This window comes from Rhynchophorus ferrugineus, unplaced genomic scaffold (assembly GCF_030347505.1).
Source record: "Rhynchophorus ferrugineus isolate W39M unplaced genomic scaffold, kcgeb_rfMv2 rfM1, whole genome shotgun sequence".
NCBI classification, from domain to species: Eukaryota; Metazoa; Arthropoda; class Insecta; order Coleoptera; family Curculionidae; genus Rhynchophorus; species Rhynchophorus ferrugineus.
The window spans coordinates 63,425,528-63,440,138 of NW_027472580.1; the positions used below are offsets into that span (position 1 = coordinate 63,425,528).

A 14,611-nucleotide genomic window follows, 5' to 3' on the forward strand; every position below is an offset into this window, starting at 1 on the left:
AATATCGCGTTGTATCACTTTATTTGAAATATAGTACGGAGCATCAACAATGGCACGCAACACTTTATTTTGGAACCGTTGAATGATGGATATATTTGCTAGCGGTACCCCATAGTTGGATTCCATATGACCAAATAGGATTGAGTATAGACTCATACAGCAACACCTTGTATCTAATGATAACTTGGACTTGCGCCCGATGAGCCAATACATTTGATATAATTTCAGTCGAAGTTGTTTTCGTTTATAGAGTATGTGCTTCTTCCATGTTAGGTGTCGATCTAAGTGCATACCAAGATATTTAACTTGCTCTGCTTGGGGGAGTTGACAATGATTGATATTCACTGGTGGACATGTTCTTCTACGCAGGGTAAACGTTACATGGGTGGATTTTGTTTCATTGACTTTAATGCGCCATCTCTTCAACCATAATTGTATTTGATCCAGATGGGTTTGTAGGTTTATTGATGCTGTGACCGGATCTTCATGAGATGCCAAGATTGCTGTGTCGTTTGCGTATGTTGCCACAGTAGTTATTTTTGTGGTGGGCAAATCGGCCGTATACAGAAGATACAGTACTGGACCCAGTACACTACCTTGCGGAACTCCTGAATATATGGGATTTAATTCGGTATGTTCATCGCCTTGATTTACAGAAAAATGTCAATCAGTGAGATACATTTTAGTAACTGATAGTCCGAATGAGGGAGAAGTTTCTTTAGTTTAACCACAAGCCCGTATACCATACTTTGTCAAAAGCCTGAGGTATATCTAGAAAAGCAGCCGAACAATATCTTTTGGCATTTAGGTCAGTGTTTAATTTGGTTACAAGTCTGTGCACTTGTTCTATAGTGCCATGCTTATTATGATATGATTCTGCATTGATACATCCCTTTAATTTTGTTATCAGAAAAAGTTTAATTCAGCACTATTACAATTATATTTCAACACATTTTTAAACTCGAAAGCTGATGATGTAGATTTACATCACAGTTACAGTAGTCAAGGATGAATAAGACCTCAAGAATTGGAGCAGGAAAAATATTTGATTTATCATTAATACTATAATGATTAAAAAATGTACACTAAAATTAATATGAAGGTATATTTCCTATTATGTTGGTTGATCTAAAATGATAACAAGGGCAGAATTGAGATAAAAAATGACAAGTTTTGGAGTGAAAGTTTAATTCAGGTATTGTGAGAAGCTGTTTCAAAAGTTTTAGTTTATTTAATTTATTTTACATGATCCTAGAATTTATTAGAGATGTATTTATTATAATGTGAATGAGTAGTGCGGGGAAGAATTGAAATTGTCCTATTAAATCGTAACATCGCTATGTATAATCAACGATTTTATAAAGTCATATAGATAAATTATCATATAAGGCATGCGGGGAAACAGTTAGCTCTGTGTGGAACAGTTCGTGAAGTTTAGCATAAGTTTGTAAATGTCTGAAATTACTTTTCACGATTCTGTTATTAAACGGATTAATGGTCGCTCAGGAGCGATTAGCATGAGCGAAAACGAAGCGAAATAAAAAGAAAAACCGTTCAATAATTAAATTGAATGTTGGGATAATTACGAGGAAAATGTTTGTTCGACGAACGAAAGTTTATTTCGCGTAACAGCAGTTTGATATCAACATTTCCACACACATTCTGGTTTTGATTAACTGTATCAGGAATGTTCGCTGGTTTATATATTATAATTGATAACAGAACTCAATTATAAATTATGATTCTTGCCAATGACGAAACGGTATTGTTTTGTTTTTGTTAATTAGCATATTTCATATAAGTCGAGGCTATTTTTTATTTTAGGATTTGTTGTAGACAATTTGCAGAAGTGTAATTCCAATAAGTCTTTTGTATTTATAGTTTATCAGTACTCAAAAATAATTTATAGTAAATCAGCTGATAAATCCATAGATTGGCTACGTGAACGTAAGGAGGATCGTGTATTTACTAAGGTGTTCAATAATTTCAGGAAGGATAATTTATTTGCCAATAATAATATTTGTATAAGTATGATCAAAATATCATTATTAAAAAACATTTTCAATGAAGATAATAAATTTACTCTTACAGCACGCACAACTTTAGTTAGAAAACTATTGCAAGAATGACTTTGTAGTTTATTTCACATTTAAAAAAATTCTTCGGTGGAAAATCCTATTTTTGGTAAAAAAAGATAATAATAGATGCCATATATATATATATATATATATATATATATATATATATATATATATATATATATATATATATATATATATATATATATATATATATATATATATATATATATATATATATATAAAGATGTCATTGTGTTGTGATGGATCTTAAATACATTTCAAAAAATCCTAACATCCTAGAATTTTTGCATATAATTTTCGTTTTCAGCATACCATAGCATTCATACAAAAATTAGAAAATTTTCAAACAGTTTCTTTATTGCAGACCTATGTTATCTAACTTATCGATTGAATAAACAATTACATATTTATCGAATAGTTCTACTTATAAATATTACGTGCCCACTGTATATTGTTACATATTTAACACCTGATATGGCTTTCATCGGAAGAGAACATTAAGCGAACAAAACAAACTTTTCCGATAATCTCTGTATACTCCATCGTTTATCATACATTTCTAAATTCATACGCATTCTGATATTCCAAACATTAGTGAATCCTTAAATCTTGTTTTCAAATTGTATACACTGATATTCATTTAAGGGTGAGTCCTTCTCTCCAAAACAGTGTTTCGGAGGTGACTATCTGCTGGACCGTTTAAAAAAAGTCGAATGAGAGAAGGGTGACTGGACCTTGAGCAGTTTACCTTGATCTATTTAATTATTTAATTTCTTCCAATATTTAGACTTTTTAAAACCTTAACGTTTAGTATTGATAATTATGATATGATACCTTCGTATAAAATTTTGAAACAGCATTTCACAGACGATTTTTTGATTTTTTAATTACCTGTCATTCAATTTATATGACAGCAATCTTCTCGTCTTTTGGATTGTTCGCATCACTCGTAATTGTTCATGAATTGCGACTCAAATTATTTTTAATTATTTTTTTATTTTGTTTTGGGTCCTCATTCAATATCTCTTATAATTCCGCATTTTCAATCGTTTTCGGCCTACCAGAGCGCCCCTTGAATGGTGAAATCACAACTTGTTCTTACGGTTGTAGTATGCTCGTCGTTAAGCCCCTATCAGAAAACGATTACTTTGCGTGGCTCTTTTCTTTTGATGGAACAATAATTACTTTTATTGGCATTTTAAGCACACAAAAATTGGTATTTTAAGAAAATTATAAATTTATAACCCTGTTATTGCGGCGGAACATAACTTATGAAATTCTAACGTTAATATAAGTGAAATTCTAACGTTAATATAAGTAGAATAAATTGGCATATTTGTTATATAACATCATAACATTGCATATTTGTGGCTAGTAAAATCTGTAGTGAAAACTGGAAATTACCGACAACCTGGTACATAATGAATTCATATCAATATATTAATTTAAATGACCAATCATTCGTTAAAGGTGTAAACATATTTAATTATAATTTAAATCCTGTTAAAATGCTTAAAATATATCAAAAGGTTTTATCGGAAAATACAGTGGTTACTGAGAGTCTGCAATGTAGAAATTTACTAATGTAGAGATTAAAATAAAATTATAATTAAAAATAATTTTTTATATTATTTTGGTACAACAGTGTTAAAACAGCATTAATGAAAGAAACATTGAGATCTAGCATATGAACAATTTGTAATTTTTAATATGCCTCAACCAGAGTTTTATTAAAAAATCATATTTCGGTACCCTTAAACTAAATCAATTGAACACCTGTCGCTTAAAATATACGTTAATAGACTGAACCCGATTCAGATAAAATTTCACCACATAATTATATAGAATTAAGACCAGTTTCGAGTGGACAACTCAATATATGGTTGGTTCTGTCGTGACCAGTGACAATGTGATTTGAAAAAATGGGTCTGTGAGCGTTTTTGTTATTTATTTTCGACTTGACATGATTTCTCTGTTCCGTATAAATTTTCGTTTAAAATAACAATTTTTCAGCATTATTTATAACGTGTTTGGTACATTTATTAATTTGTTTTATGGAAAATTCAAATTTATTTTTTATTACACTAATTTATTATTATTTAAATTTAAATTTATATAAAAAATATTTCAAAATGATAATATTTTTAATACAGAGTGTGCATTGAGAAAATTCATATTTAAATTTGGATTGCTTGGTAATGGTAGTAAAATAACGGTAAAAGCTGCTGTAAAATATTGTAGAATAAGTAATAAAATCTTTAGTGACGAAGCCAGTATTCATTTAGAAGATTATATAAGCAAGTAAAACTATAGATATTCGGACGCATCTAACCCAAAAGATAGAGAGAAAAAAGTCATCATTTTACATGTTCAATGTTGAAAATGGAAGGAAATCTATTTTACACAAAAAGTAATAATCGCTGATGATCTGCAACACATTTGAAGCAAACACATCTTCCTATAGTCACTTTTAAGGTCACTCCATAACACTTTGAAGGTGTGAGTGTGTTTCTGATATTTTATTATTAAAAATTATGAAAATATTTTCCAATAGATAGTTCTTCGTCACAAGTACATACTTGATGCTTATGCATTATTAGTAACAACTGAGATGAAACGTTTCCATTTCAATCGATCTCTGTTTACACGTTTTTAAAATATAATTCTTTTGCTAGTAAATTAACAACTATCTGTTACTATTTCATTTAGGGCCACGCAAAAGTACTTTATAATTTCCTAAATAATTTTCCATAATAATCACTTCATATTATTTGTTTGAATGACATTTTTGTTCTATAAAATATGCTATAAAATAACAAAATTTGAAGTTTTATAGTAAGAGCTAATAAAACTCAATGTGTAACATTTGAATTGCTTGAAATTTTCTAAAAGTATTTACTATTTTGTTTAGTTTATTAGGATGAATCTATTTAAAATATTTTATTGTCTATATTCTTTATTACTATTTATATTTTTGATTTATATGAATATTTTATATCAGGAAAATTATGGCCAAATATAATAATAAATACTTTAAAAATTAATATGATATATAAAAGCTTTTTAAGATATCTATATGTTTTTTCTGTTATCAATATATTAATATATTTAGAGTAATACAAATATATTTTTAAGCACACTTTCCTATTTATATTTTTGATTTATATGAATTTGTTTGAGCAAGAAAATTATGTGAAAATATAATAATAAATACTGTAATAAATTATATATTGTGAATATATTAATATATTAAGAATAATAAAAGCATATTTTTAAATAGTTGCTTTTTGATATATTTCATTTTCAATATTTTGTCTTTTCGTAATATTTTTTGACTTATAAAAAATAGAATTACATTTACGTAAATGTATTAAAGTAGATTTTCAGGTCGGCTTGTTAAAATGTTAAACCAAAATAAGACTATAAAATCTTCGACAACTTGTTGCATGTAATTGCTAGCTATTCTAGGGTATTCTTTTTCTTCATTCAGCAGGAAATAATTTAATTTAAATATGTTTCCTTATTGATATTATTATATTACTTTCGCAATGACGAAATAGGTCGTGGTTAAATCAATTATAAGATGTGTATAATTGTCTCGACAGCGTGTATTATTCTTTTTGATTGTGTATATTTTCTTTTTTTAATTAAACATAATTGGTGTACATTTGTTCGACTACATTATTGCGTATGAAGGCATTCTCATGCTACTATTATTATCGAAATTTTATAAAATCCATCTTGAAAACTTAATTGCAATGTAGGCTTTGTGGGACTTTCTATTACATATCATCCCACGTGCTACATTTCCTTGTGACGATTGTTAGTTACGTAAAAGTTAGGTACAACGTTCTGCTATTAAGATTAATTTTTAGTTATATGACGATGAATAAAAAATTGCATTATAATATTTAAGCTGCATTTTAAGAATTAATGGAATTAATATTCATATACGGTATTTAATCGCTGGAAACTTACATTTTGCTGAAGAATTGATGCAAAGATTGCAAAATTCACATTGTGTTCGGTAAGATTTATTGAAACTTTTTCAGCTGATCATAGATTAAAGATATTACTTTACTAGTTAAATATATTATCTTAATGCACTCTTATTATTTAAAAAAAATATTAAAATTTTAGTTATAAGCAAAAGTAAAATTTCAATTTTTTATCATTTTTTACTAACAGGTTTGAAGAACGTTACGTTTTGAAGAAAACTTTCATTAACCTATTATTAGTATTCCTATGAATAGTTAGTGAACGCATTCTTGAATAAAAGGCAATTAAAAAATAACTATGAGATTAAATGATTTTAGTTTACAATGCTTTTTCCTTTTTCCAGCAAACTTTCAGGATTATACCCAGAATTTTGTTTGGAATATTGGGAATATATTCTTTGAAATTATAAATCTGTCTTACTTTTTAAATTAATTTTCTACTAAATTACAATCGACAACATGTATTAATAACTTTAAAAGTCCAAAAATGACACTTTTCGTCTCAACACTTCTTTTTAAGATACTTTTTATAGAGCAATTTTATATTTTTTTGGAGGTTTTTGGACCGATTGTAGTTTTAATTCTACACTTAATTACACGGATTTATACATCCATAAATATTTATTTATATGTTAATGTTAACTTACATCAGTAGAGATTAACATATAAATGTGTTAATTGCATTATGGATCAAAAATTATAAATAAAATAAACAATTCATTTTATAACTAATACATTAATAAACATTTAATATCTTAAAGTCATAAATATTATTCCCATATATTAATAATAATTTCAGTTCTGTGCAGAATGATATTCTTTTAACCCTGAAAATACCGACACAAATTGTTGTTTTTTATTTCTATTTTGATTTATTTTTAAACCGTAAAAATCTATTTAAGGACTTTCAACTCATGGATCAACTTAGAGATATTGCGGTTTTCGGATGTCGCTTGTTAAATAACCACAATTTAAAAACGATTTTCTGCCCCAACAACATTTATTATCTAACGGGTCATGTTACAGACCACGAAGATGAACGTCGTCATACTTATCACTGGATGAAGAGATTGGAACCAAGACATTACACTTTTGTGTCATATACTAGGTGAACATTTTTCCGTGTTGTTCCGTGTTCCGCTGTAAGAGATATGCTAAAATTAAATTATATAATAGTAGATATTGAGCTAATACCAAAAATAATATTTTTAAAAAGAATAATTAGTTTAATAATATTTGCTTTGTTAGCTTTGGTCAGGCAGTTGTCAGATAATATCAGAAACAGTCCGGATCGATGCATGTGTATTATTATGTATTAACTGTTTTTAAAAATGGGAGAAGGTTCTATATTCGATTGTATATATTTTTTATGTATATTTACCGATTTCTCCGTCAATTATCGATTTTCAAAATTTTTTTTGTTCGAAATAGTACACTTCCTAGGTATTTCCAATGGAACCAAGCTAAGATCTGATAGCAGAATCTGGGGAAATCTAGGGAAGCCCTCAAATTTCAAAGACACGTACAAAATTTTCACATATGTTTTGCCTAAAATAATTAGATATTTGTATATAATGTTATTGAATGTTATTGTTGAGCTGATGTGACGGAAAGTACAACTCCTAAACGGTTAGGGGTTAGGGGATAGTTCTTTAAATATTAATTGTTAATTAATTGTATAGTTTTAAATTATTTAGGTAAGCTGATCATGAATACAAGGACGTGATCTCTACACCCTTCAGGGGTTTTTGAAGATTTTTGGGTAAAGGTTTGCTTATCAAATTAGTTCAGTACAAAAGTCCTAGAGTTTTCTTTTGAAGCACTGACCCTGTCATTTGGGAATCCGTAGCAATATTGCAGGCAACTGCCTCTATGATGTAGTGGTTAGAGCGTTCAGCTTACACGCGGGGGTCGTGGGTTCGATTTCTGGCGCTGACAACGACTTTTTGTTGTTCCAGTTTGTATAAAACATTTGTCAAATCACCTATGCTTTGAATTGTTCTTTTGAGCTTTAATTATATATAACTGGTGGATACATTTTTTCCATGTGATTAAAATATTTATAATTATTAACAGATGGGTAGATTTGTTATTTCATATTAATTATAAATGGTAATTAACCTTTGAAAATTTAACAGCACTTTTCAGTATTATCGCATGTCTTGTAATTTCACTTTCGATCAAATTTCCGCTTTTTTTCAATAATAGCGGTGATTATTTCTTACACAATTTAATGAGAAATACCGTTCATCATCTTTAGTCGTCACGCTATTACACAATTACTTGTAACATTATATCCAATAATATAATATTATTTAAATTATTTAATTGTTTCTAACTATGATATATTATTGCAGTGTATACAAAATATAATTGTTTATTAGACAATTCTATCAATAATAATTTTAAATATTAGGTAATTTTTTGATATAATTTTCTGTTAGAAATTTTCAGTTCTTGTAAATTGTATATATATATACTTCAAGAACATAACATGTATTGGGTTTAATTTCTTGGATTCAACAATTAATCTAAAATATCCGTTAAAGTTTATATCTCCAAGTGTCATGTTCTATAATATTTTAAAAGCAATACCAACAACTGTTAAAATTTTTAATTTTAAAATTACTGATGAGGAGTTTTAAACGTTATGATTTTTTGATATAATCTTATAATACTTGATGACAATCAAATCTAGATGTGCTACAATTTTTACCAAAATAGGTGCCCGTATCATGATTTTTCAATATTATATTTCTACCGTTGAAAATATTCAATCAAATTAATTTTGAATGTTTCTTGTTCAATTTTCTTACTAAGACAAAGCACATAGAGTGATATATCTGTGAAATTTTACTTTCACAAGCTCAATTTTATCTAAAAGTTAGTGAATTAACTTTAGAATTAAATCTAATTTGCAAAACTAAAATAAATTATGGAATAGATACTCACCTAGACGAAATTTCTTCAAATGCTTGTTCAGTGCAATCCGTGTTCAAAACTAAATGTTTTATCCATTATTGCCTACTATAAGGGACAAATAACACTATAATACTTAATTCTATATGTAAAATAAATAAATAAAAACAATACGAACGTTACCCGTATCAGTAATATCTTAACCTTACTTATAAGATGAAAAATTGCCGGCTTGGTTGGCGCAAAATAATTCAATGAAAACGATGATCAAATTGAGTGAATTACAGTGTCAAATTGTATTATAACCCACCGCATAGTCTAGACATAGCCTTCACTTTAACTACTCGTCGGTTACAGATTTCAAAAAATACCTTATGGAAAAAATACATGGTTGAAATGAAGAACTGTTTGCAGAAGATGTTCTAAAAACATTAGAATAGCACTGGACTGAGTATATTGCGACTAAAGGAGAGTATGTTGATGAATAAATTTGAATTAAAGAAATTAATAAAAAAATGTTTTACTAGTTAAGCTCGGGGCATTACTGAATATTAATAGCTTAAAATAATATCGTTTTAGGCGTGTCTTAGTTGTGTTACTGGTTAACCTTGGCGATTAATATTTAGAGGGCGTACGTTTATTCCCTGTTGATGGTCTAGCTATTGCTATTTTTATACTACAATACAAAGAAAATGTTTACTTCTAATGTTAAAATTATGTTTAAAGTTAATATCTACAATTTTAGTTAAATAATCAATTTAAAGCAAAGGCATAACGAATTTTATTTCCGCTTTTTTTAAACTAATTTATAACGCTGATGGAAAGCGGATGTGTTCCGCATGAACTAATCGCAAGACGACAAATATTAACAGCGTAACATTCTTGTGGCTTTTTTTGAAGTTCTGGAAAATTTTGTCTTAAAGAGACACTTATCTTATATATAAAATATTTAGAAACCTATCGAATGTGTTTGTGAGGCGAATAAATCCGCATGAACACATTTCAATTCATGATTATTGTCAATATATATCGTTTTAGTCACAATATACAGATTAACCTTATATCGTCATTTACTGCGTTATAAGTTTTTTTCGGTGACTACAACATATCTTGTTCTGATTGTATGTTCTATAAACAACCATGTTCAGTATGTTTGCTTTTAAAATCGTAATCGTGTTATCAAGTATTATAAATAATTAGAAAGAAAAAAAGCTTAATAATTTTCATCAGGCCGGAATAGATACGAATTAATTTACATTAATAAAAATCATTATATATTATCATTATTGAAATGGAAGCAATACCATAACAATCTAACCCAACTTAACTGTTAAATTCGTTCAAACTTCTCCACATAAAATTATAGTTTTTCGTTTAGTATTATTGAGGAATTTATTACTATTGTTGTTGCTGTTTAATTTGTACAAATCTGGCGTCAAAGCTTTGATAAACGCTTTTTGAAACTTTTTAGGTGATGCTGCTCCGTCATACCTCAAATTTTATTTTTGGGTTTGAACGATTTAAAAGTAATGATTTTGATGGCAATGACTAAGAACTCAAAAAACACAGAAAGAAAAAAGAAAAACAGAACATATATATTCTGTTAAAAAAATGTTAAAATTGAATTGAATTCGAACAATAGCTTAGCTGTTGATGAATCAATAGTTTCTAGGCGTTTGCATGCGATGGAACAGATCCAAAGGACTGAAAATACCATTTCGAATTATTGCATCGCGGTTTCATTGCTTACGATGTAAAAGAGAGTATTTTGTGACAAATTGTTAGGTAATGGGAATGGGAATATGCATAGCCATAAAGTCATGCTGTGCATATGATGGGTCAGCAAGGTGTATTATGAGCTGCTAAAGCCGAATGGAAATCTTACTGCAGATGTCTACAGATTTCATATGAATAAATTCAACTATGTATTGATGCAAACAATACCAGCAATAGCGAGTAACAGACGTAAATTTATCCTCTTGCATGACAACGCTCGGCAACATGTTGCAAGAATTGTAAAGGATACACTGCTGCAGTTCAAATGGAAAGTTCCGCTGCACCCAGTGTACTCACCAGGCACTGCCTTCTGATTATTACATAGGGTGATATAGCTCATATTAGCATTAATAGACTGGAACTCCAAATTCTGAAGAAATGCGAAAATGGATCGATGATTGAATCACTTCAAAACCAACGCCATGTTGTTAAAACTATGGGGAAAAGTTTTAGATAATATATGCAAGTACTGAATATTAAACACTATCCCATTAGATTAGATTATATTAATTAGTAGAGTAAATAGTAAAAATTAGATTTTTATATAATGTGCCACAAATACTTTGTTCATTATATATGAATTTTTATTAGTAGTTTTTAATAATAAACCGTCTATGTTACATAATATATGTATACATTTTCTTTCATATATTGAAGCTGAAGATATTGAAGGAACAAAAGTATACTTATGTAATAATGTTAGTATAGTACTTTCAACAATCTATAGTCAAATTTATACTGCAATTAATCGATAGAATCGTTAAGAACTCTCCGTTAAATAGAAGTTACCGCATTGTTTTATTTTATTTTGGATCGAATATACCGTTTAACTTGGGCTCTGAACCATCGCCATAGGTTTATTATTAAAGTGGCAGATGATCTACTTTCCAGAACATATCCGCGGACATCCATTTAACCAAGCTTTGTTACTGGCATGGTTGGGTTGTTTTTGTTGACAGATTTTACAATCTTTTTTATGAATAATTACAACTACTGGCTTGGTTGGCGCAGTGGCCAACGAACAGTACGAAGATCCTACTGTTGCGACAGTTACGGGTTCAAATCGTGTTGGGGCGTAGTTGTACATTTATGTTTGTTATTATTTATAATTCTGATTATCTAAAAGGCAAGAGTTCAGAATCCGATAAAGAAAATGATTCCAGTTACTAACCAGGCTGGGTAACGCCGGATGCATTCTGGAATTCTGGTTTCTAAATCGGTAGGCTTAATGCTGAGCTACATTTAATCTAATATTTTAAATGTTATTCAATCAAGATATATGGTTACAATATTTATTAAATTAAATAATTATGATTTAATAAAAAATAATATTTTAATTTTTAATATATAATCAATCTTAATATATTTTAATTTTGTCTTCTTTAACAATGTAACAAAGATAACTTTGATAGTTCAGTAAAATAGAAGCTTCTCTGCTTTTTAATTAGCAGTCTAATAATTTCTAATAATGTAATTGGATGGTGATGTATGTTATCAGGTCGACAATAATACTTTTCAATTTGCGAGAAAAGCCAGGGATATTTGTTTTAATGGTCGAGTAGGTAAACATTTTAATGTGATCCGTAATGTTCTGCTAATTAACGGATTATAATCTGTTTTCTACATGAATTTTTATATGTATGATTTCATAAAATCATGTTTCAAATGACGTGTTAACACAATGCCTTGTTAATTTTAGGTGGAAATTACAAAGCATAGTACATTGACTTCGTTCGGTGCGTTAATTAGATTTTCAGTTAAGAATGTTATTACAGTATTGTGTTTTTTGCCTTAAAAATAATTCTAAACTAATCCACGCTACTGCTGAAATCTTTATTGATTCTCAAGGAATTAGTAAAAAAGTTTAGTTTAATTAAGACTGACCTTAATAATGTTATACACTCTATGATCGTTTGCCAGAATTAGTGCATGCTATATAAATAAAAATTAATTACCGAAATTTATGTACGTATAACGTCACAACCACTGCACAAAATTCTTTATAATTATTTTTTGTTGTGAATGTTATTGTTAGGTTTATACAGGACAAAGTTTATTCAAAAACAAAAAAAAATTACGGAAAAGTATTTTACGTTTAAATCTAATAATGTGAAGAGAGTGACAAAATAAGAATAGATTTACAAATGCAGTTAGGTGCTTATTCCTACAACAAGCTAATTTAGAATATTATCAAAGTCACATTGAAGAACCTAGAGAAGCTTCTAGAAGATATACCCTATAGAGCTATCGAGAAATACATTTGGATATATATATATATATATATATATATATATATATATATATATATATATATATATATATATATATATTAGCTTGTTGTAGGAATAAGCACCTAACTGCATTTGTAAATATATTCTTATTTTGTCACACTCTTCACATTATTAGATTTAAATGTAAAATACTTTTCCGTAATTTTTATATGGACAATATATTTCTTTTGTAAAAAAAGCTCTTGGGTATTCAGGTGATAACATTGTGTTGTAAGTATAGGATATCGATTGCCCAGTATTTGGTGTCGTGAATTAAAATGGAAATACGAACATTTAGAAATGTGACCTAGTGATGGTCAAGCATTATAGAGCTGTACCCTCAACCTTTGAGTTATCTCCTTATCCATTAGGATCAATTCATAAATCACAAACTGACTTAATAGTTATAGAGTGACAGGTTGTGTCAAATATATACTAATTGGGGATGTGAAAAAAAATCAATATATTTTTTTCTCCGATAGATCGATATATCTATATTTTTTTAAAAATATCGAAATCGATATATCGATATTTTTTAAAATATATAATAATATTTTAAAATATATGAGATAAACAAGATATTCGGTTTGACATCCCTAATGTTAATAAAATTGTATTATTTGCTTTTAAACAATTGTTGTAAATATATATGATAATAATTAACATTCGAACTTAATTTCTATGAAATGAATTAAGCTTTTTGTATATAAATAGAATCAAAATTAATGAATTTGCATTTTTAAATCTTTTGTTCTTCGGAATGATACTTTCCACGTCGATAGATTCAATGTCACTTTTTACTTTCATGCGAATACGAAAATTATATGCATAATAGGCAACAATGTTCAAGGCCATTTAATAACTCGAGATAATAGATCTCTAGAAGTTCTGTAAAATCAACAATGATAATATCTTGAATATAGCTTATGCAAGTGTGTGTTAGCTTGTCAGAAAGGTATTGAAGGACATGCAATTTAACCTTTTAGAGGTATTCTTTAAAGGTATATTTTAGTGAAGTAGATATTTAAATAACTAAAAAAACTCTAGCAGATGTGGATATTCCTATTTTTCTAGTAAATGTTAAGGAATACTTTATTTATGATATTTATGTTTCTTAAGTAATAACAAAAACGTGTGAGGTTGGTATTATCTTTGAGTAATCATTATCTAGTATAGGAATTAAATGGAAATAAAGGGAAAAATTAGCCCCCTATTGTTTGAACTGACATATTTGTTGCATTTAAATCTTTATTTATATCTCACCTCAACGTAGAGTAAACAATATTTTATATAGACTTAATGAAGTGTGTTTAGAGGTAATTATTGAAAAATGCTAATGCGACATAAAGGCCACTGCGATTTACAACTTTTTATTTTCAAGTCTGATATTAATTTCTTCATTCTAACGTGGTTGTAGTAGATAGACCAGATTGTTGATAATGTAAATTTGAAGACCCATAAAGGTATTGTCATTAAAACTAAGTTAATTGTGGAGTTTAATATTTAACGACCAATTTTTATTTAAAGAATTTTCCTTATTACCAAA

General features: G+C 28.2%; 1 protein-coding gene and 1 long non-coding RNA gene across 2 annotated transcripts in view; one reads left to right on the top strand and one right to left on the bottom strand.

The window, feature by feature from the left end:
• The window catches only part of LOC143199428 (uncharacterized), a 120,478-nt gene that overhangs the window by 26,301 nt on the left and 79,566 nt on the right, over positions 1–14,611 (top strand). The gene's annotated exons all lie outside the window — the stretch shown is intronic.
• Positions 7,104–9,327, bottom strand: LOC143201599 (uncharacterized). Its single transcript, XR_013006978.1, has 3 exons — positions 9,229–9,327; positions 9,053–9,127; positions 7,104–7,240 (listed from the first exon to the last, which is right to left on the bottom strand). It is a non-coding gene; the product is annotated as an uncharacterized LOC143201599 (long non-coding RNA).